Below are 5,761 nucleotides of genomic sequence, written 5' to 3'. Positions count from 1 at the left end.
TGTTCAAAGCAAAGAGAAACTAAGATGATAAAGAGTTTCCCCATTAACTGTGATAGTTATGCATATCCCTCAGTTTTTCTTTCCAAGACCCTTTTTGAAGATAGAAAAAAAAAAAAAGGCACTGGAATTTCAAAGAAGCACCTGAACCAGTGAACATCTGAGGTCATGGGGTAAGAAGCACATGGAAAAATGCGTTATCACTGCCAGGTATTTTAGCAATATTATGAAAACCATAATCTCAATCTATTATGAAAAATATCAGTTTTATGCAAATTCCACCACATATATACCTCCCATGATCTGTAAACTAATAGTACATTAATACTACTAATAGTACTAATAGTACATAATAGTAAGGGTTTTTTTTTTTTATCGATATAGAGGATAGTCTCTGGTACTTTTTTCATTTCTGAAAATTTTCTGAAAAATTTTGGACTGCTGAGTTCATTCTACTTATAAGGGCATTTTTTTACTCCTGTTCTAAAGAATTGAATTGCATCCACATGTAAACTCATCACGGCATTTCCCCTACTTTCCTAGGATCTCAACACTGAACCACATTCCAATAGGAATCTCAGATATCTGTGTTCATCTCTCACAAAGGGAATATATTCACCAGTTGAAAGTCACTAATTCATGTTGAGAATTCATCATGGTCTGTAGAAAGCCAGGTTAGAATGAAGAAAAGGCTGTGGGACACAAGGGAGAAGCAGTCTAAAGAGCCAGTCTTCATTATTATAAGAAAAAAAGAAAAAAGAAGTTGATAACAACAAACCCCCAGGGAGAAAAACTGGAATCAGAGAAGTAAAGGTTTGCAGCTTCTCAGTCCAGCCTTTTCAGGAGGAAAAGCAGACACAGCCCCAAACCCGGGACAGGACATTTACCTGAGAAGCTGCCATTTCCTCCTCCTCTTCCTCCTGCTCTGAGTCTTCTTTGGGGATATTATGTCGCAAACTCGCATACATGCTGAGAAAATACCTTTAGAGGCATCCACACAGCTCTTTCACCTTAAACTGCTGCAGTGAAAAAGAAGAGAACGTCTTCTTGTTTCTCTCTCCCTTTTCTGAGCTCTTTTCTGACTTCCTCTCTCCCTGAGCTGTAGTGGGTAATCAAGATTAAGCTGATATGCTAATCACATCCTGGGTTTGGTGCTCTCTTTCTCCACTCTCTCCGAGAGTTCTCATTAGAGAAAGCAGGGCCCAGAACAATTCACAAGAAACAATGGGCCCAACTTTTGGGCTACCCGGCTCCGCCTCTGAGGGTTTTTGAAACAAAGCAGCAGGAAGACCGGCTTCCAGGAGCCCTGAGCTGGAGCCCTCAGCTCTGCCTGCCCCAGAGCCCTGGAGCCAGGGTTGAGGGCGGGATCTTCTCCAAACAAAGAATGTCAGCCTGATTCCTGGGGAGGGTCTCTCTCTGGAATGGGTGCGGCCTGTGCCTGTGCCCTTGGGGGAGGGGAGGGGAGGGGGCCCTGGGTTCCTGCAAGGCTTTGCTCTCAGAATTCTATCAAAGACGGCCTGAGTCCTTAGGTTTTTTGTTGTTTTTACTCCCCTCTGTAACCTGGGGACACAGGTTTTCACAAAATGCTTTGCACTGTGAACACCTCTCTGCAGGCGGGGGGCATCCTACTTCAGAGCAGGGGCCTGGAGGTGTTTCCATCACAGCTTTCTTTAAAAATAAACCAGGGGCAGCAGTGGACGTTGGGTTAACAGTGTGTATGTGCAGGGACAAATGCCTTTGAAAATGATGCCCTTAAAGCTACCCGATGACCAACCAAAGAAATAAGGATCAGTGTTGGGTCATAAGTGAACTTACCCCTAAATTAATACATGAAAGGGATTCTCTGGTGGCTCAGATGGTAAAGAGTCTGCCTGCAGTGTGGGAGACCCAAGTTTGATCCCTGGGTCAGGAAGATCCCCTGGAGAAGAAAATGGCAACACTCTCCAGTATTCTTGCCTGCAAAATCGATGGACAGAGGAGACTGGTGGGCTTCAGTCCATAGGGTTGCAAAGAGTCAGACACGACTGAGCGACTTCATTTTCACTTTCAACACATAAAAATGTTGCTGCTCTACTTCATGGTTGTATTTCTAAGCTTATGAATCATCTATTATAGTTTGTTCTCTGCTCTTTTTAAAGAGTTCTATTTTCTCACATCTTTAAAGGATAACTAAGGAAAAATTAAATATAGGAACATATCCAGTTTTCTAATAGTATATATTCTAAAAAATATTTAGTGTGCATGTACCAGTACCAATATCTTAGATGATTCAGTTTCACAGCAGAAATGAGAGTAAGGTACAGAGATTTCCCATATACATCTTGTTCCCACACATAGACAATCTCCCTACTTATCTTTCCCCACCTGAAAGTACATTTGTTAGCACAGATGAATTTACATAGACATTAAGTAAAGTTTCTAGTTTCACTTTATGTTTCTCTTTTAGGGATGTGTACAGATATCCTGGAATGTGAAGTCAAGTGGGCCTTAGGAAGCATCACTACAACCAAAGCTACTGGAGGTGATGGGATTCCAGTTGAGCTATTTCAAATCTTAAAAGATGATGCTGTGAAAGTGCTGCACTCAATATGCCAGCGAATTTGGAAAACTCAGCAGTGGCCACAGGACTGGAAAAGGTCAGTTTTCATTCCAATCCCTAAGAAAGGCAATGCCAAAGAATGCTCAAACTACCACACAATTGCACTCATCTCACACGCTAGCAAAGTAATGCTCAAAATTCTCCAAGCCGGACTTCAGCAATACGTGAACCGTGAACTTCCAGATGTTCAAGCTGGTTTTAGAAAAGGCAGAGGAACCAGAGATCAAATTGCCAACATCCGCTGGATCGAGAAAGTAAGAGTGTTCCAAAGAAACATCTATTTCTGCTTTATTGACTATGCCAAAGTCTTTGACTGTGTGGATCACAATAAACTGTGGAAAATTCTGAAAGAGATGGGAATACCAGACCACCTGACCTGCCTCTTGAGAAATCTGTATGCAGGTCAGGAATCACCAGTTAGAACTGGACATGGAACAACAGACTGGTTCCAAATAGGAAAAGGAGTTCCTCAAGGCTGTATATTGTCACCCTGTTTATTTAACTTATATGCAGAGTACATCATGAGAAACGCTGGGCTGGAAGAAACACAAACTGGAATCAAGATTGCTGGGAGAAATATCAATAACCTCAGATATGCAGATGACACCACCCTTATGGCAGAAAGTGAAGAGGAACTCAAAAGCCTCTTGATGAAAGTGAAAGAGGAGAGTGAAAAAGTTGGCTTAAAGCTCAACATTCAGAAAACGAAGATCATGGCATCTGGTCCCACCACTTCATGGGAAATAGATGGGGAAACAGTGGCAGACTTTAGTTTTGGGGAGTCCAAAATCACTGTAGAAGGTGACTGCAGCCATGAAATTAAAAGATGCTTACTCTTTAGAAGGAAAGTTATGACCAACCTAGACAGCATATTAAAAAGCAGAGACATTACTTTGTCAACAAAGGTCCATCTCGTCATAGCTATGGTTTTTTCCAGTAGTCATATATGGATGTGAGAGTTGGACTATAAAGAAAGCTGAGCACCAAAGAATTGATGCTTTTGAGCTGTGGTGTTGGAGAAGACTCTTGAGAGTCCTTGAACTGCAAGGAGATCCAACCAGTCCATCCTAAAGGAAATCAGTCCTGAATATTCATTGGAAGGACTGACGTTGAAGCTGAAACTCCAATACTTTGGCCACCTGATGTGAAGAGCTGACTTATTGGAAAAGACGCTGATACTGGGAAAGATTGAAGGCGGGAGGAAAAGGGGATGACAGAGGATGAGATGGTTGGATGGCGTCACCGACTCAATGGACGTGAGTTTGAGTCAACTCCGGGAGCTGGTGATGGACAGGGAGGCCTGGCGTGCTGCAGTCCATGGGGTCACAAAGAGTCAAACATGACTGAGCAACTGAACTGACTGACTCTATGGGTCTGGACAAATGTATAATAACTTGTGTCCATTTAAACAGTTTAACACAATGATTTCATGGTCCTGAACTCAGGATATTCATAACCCCTCCTTTGCAACCCATGGCAACCACTGACCATTTTAATCTCTTCTACATTTCCAACTATGTTCTCAGGTGGCTCTGTGGTAAAGAATCCACTTGCCAATGCAGGTGACCCGAGTGATGTGGGTTCAATCCTTGGGTAAGGAAGTTCCCTGGAAAAAGAAGTGACCACCCACTCCAGTGTTCTTTCCTGGGAAATCTCATGGACAGAGGTACCTGGCAGGCTACAGTCCATTGGGTCCCAAAGACTCAGACACAACTGAGCACATAAGAACATTTACCTACACCAAAATGCCATGTTGTAAAAATCCTACTTTTTGTAGCATTTTCAGATGGGCTTCCTTCACATAGCAAAATGCATGGAATGATCGTCCATGTATTTTATGCCTCGAAAGCTTAATATAAAAAAGCTTAATATCTACATCTGCACTTCTAGTCCTGCTCATTAAATAGGTTCACCAATAACATTTTCTAGATTCCATATATATGTATATTAATACAATATTTTCACAAATACAGAGAATAGACCTGTGGACACAGTGGGAGAATGAGAGGGGGACCAACTGAGAGAATAGCCTTGACATATATTCACCAATTTGTGTAAAATAGAGAGCAAGAGGGAAGCTGCTGTGTAGCACAGAGAGCTCAGCTCAGCGCTCTGTGATGGCTAGAGGGGTGAGATGGAAATCGTGGGCGGGAGGGTCAAGAGAGAGTGGGTATAATATGCTTATAGCTGATTGATGAAGTTGTACAGCAGAATCTAACACAACATTGTAAAGCAGTTATATTGCAAAAATATATATACACCTCAAAAGAAAAAAAGAAGACTGATAACCCAGTGCTTAAGAACCCACCTGACAGTACAAGGAACACGGGCCTCATCGTTGGTCCAGGAACATTCCACATGCTTCGGGGAGACTAAGCCTGTGCTCCACAACTGCTGAGCCTGGGTGGGGCAACTTGATCATTTAGATGGGCAAGAGGCAAATGAATGCTCAGCATCGCTAAATAATAAGAAATGCAAAACAAAACTACAATGATGTATCATCTCATGCCAGTCAGAATAACAAGTAGCAAAAAGCCCACTAATAACATCATAAATGCTAAAGAGGCCTGGGGATCAGGGAACTCCTACATGGCTGGAAGGAATACAAACTGGTGCAGTCACTTGGGAGGGCAACGTGGAAGTTCCTTAAAAAACGTAACCTCCTGACATGTAAGGAAATGAATTCCAAGAATAGTAGACAAAATAGATTAACTGACAAATGTTAATCGTGGGCCCTCCCGCCCACGATTTCCATCTCACCTCTCTAGCCATCACAGAGCGCTGAGCTGAGCTCTCTGTGCTATACAGCAGCTTCCCTCCTGCTCCCTATTTTACACAAATTGGTGAATATATGTCAAGGCTATTCTCTCAGTTGGTCCCCCTCTCGTTCTCCCACTGTGTCCACAGGTCTATTTGCAGTTCTTAGTAAATCATCTGCAATTCTGAAATGACCAGTTGTGATCTAGCATTTCTAGTTTAAGTATGTGTACTAATATACATACACTCATATGTTCCTTTTCAGTTTCTCACTGCTAGCATTTATACTTTCAGATATTTATTTATTGTTAAGAAACACAAGCTGGAATCAAGATTTCCGGGAGAATTATCAATAACCTCAGATATGCAGATGACACCACCCTTATGGCAGAAAGTGAAGAGGAACTC

Source organism: Bison bison, unplaced genomic scaffold, assembly GCF_000754665.1.
Source record: "Bison bison bison isolate TAMUID 2011002044 unplaced genomic scaffold, Bison_UMD1.0 scf7180017845449, whole genome shotgun sequence".
Lineage (NCBI taxonomy): Eukaryota > Metazoa > Chordata > Mammalia > Artiodactyla > Bovidae > Bison > Bison bison.
The sequence above is the reverse complement of the archived record's forward strand: the minus strand, read 5'-3'. Positions refer to the sequence as shown.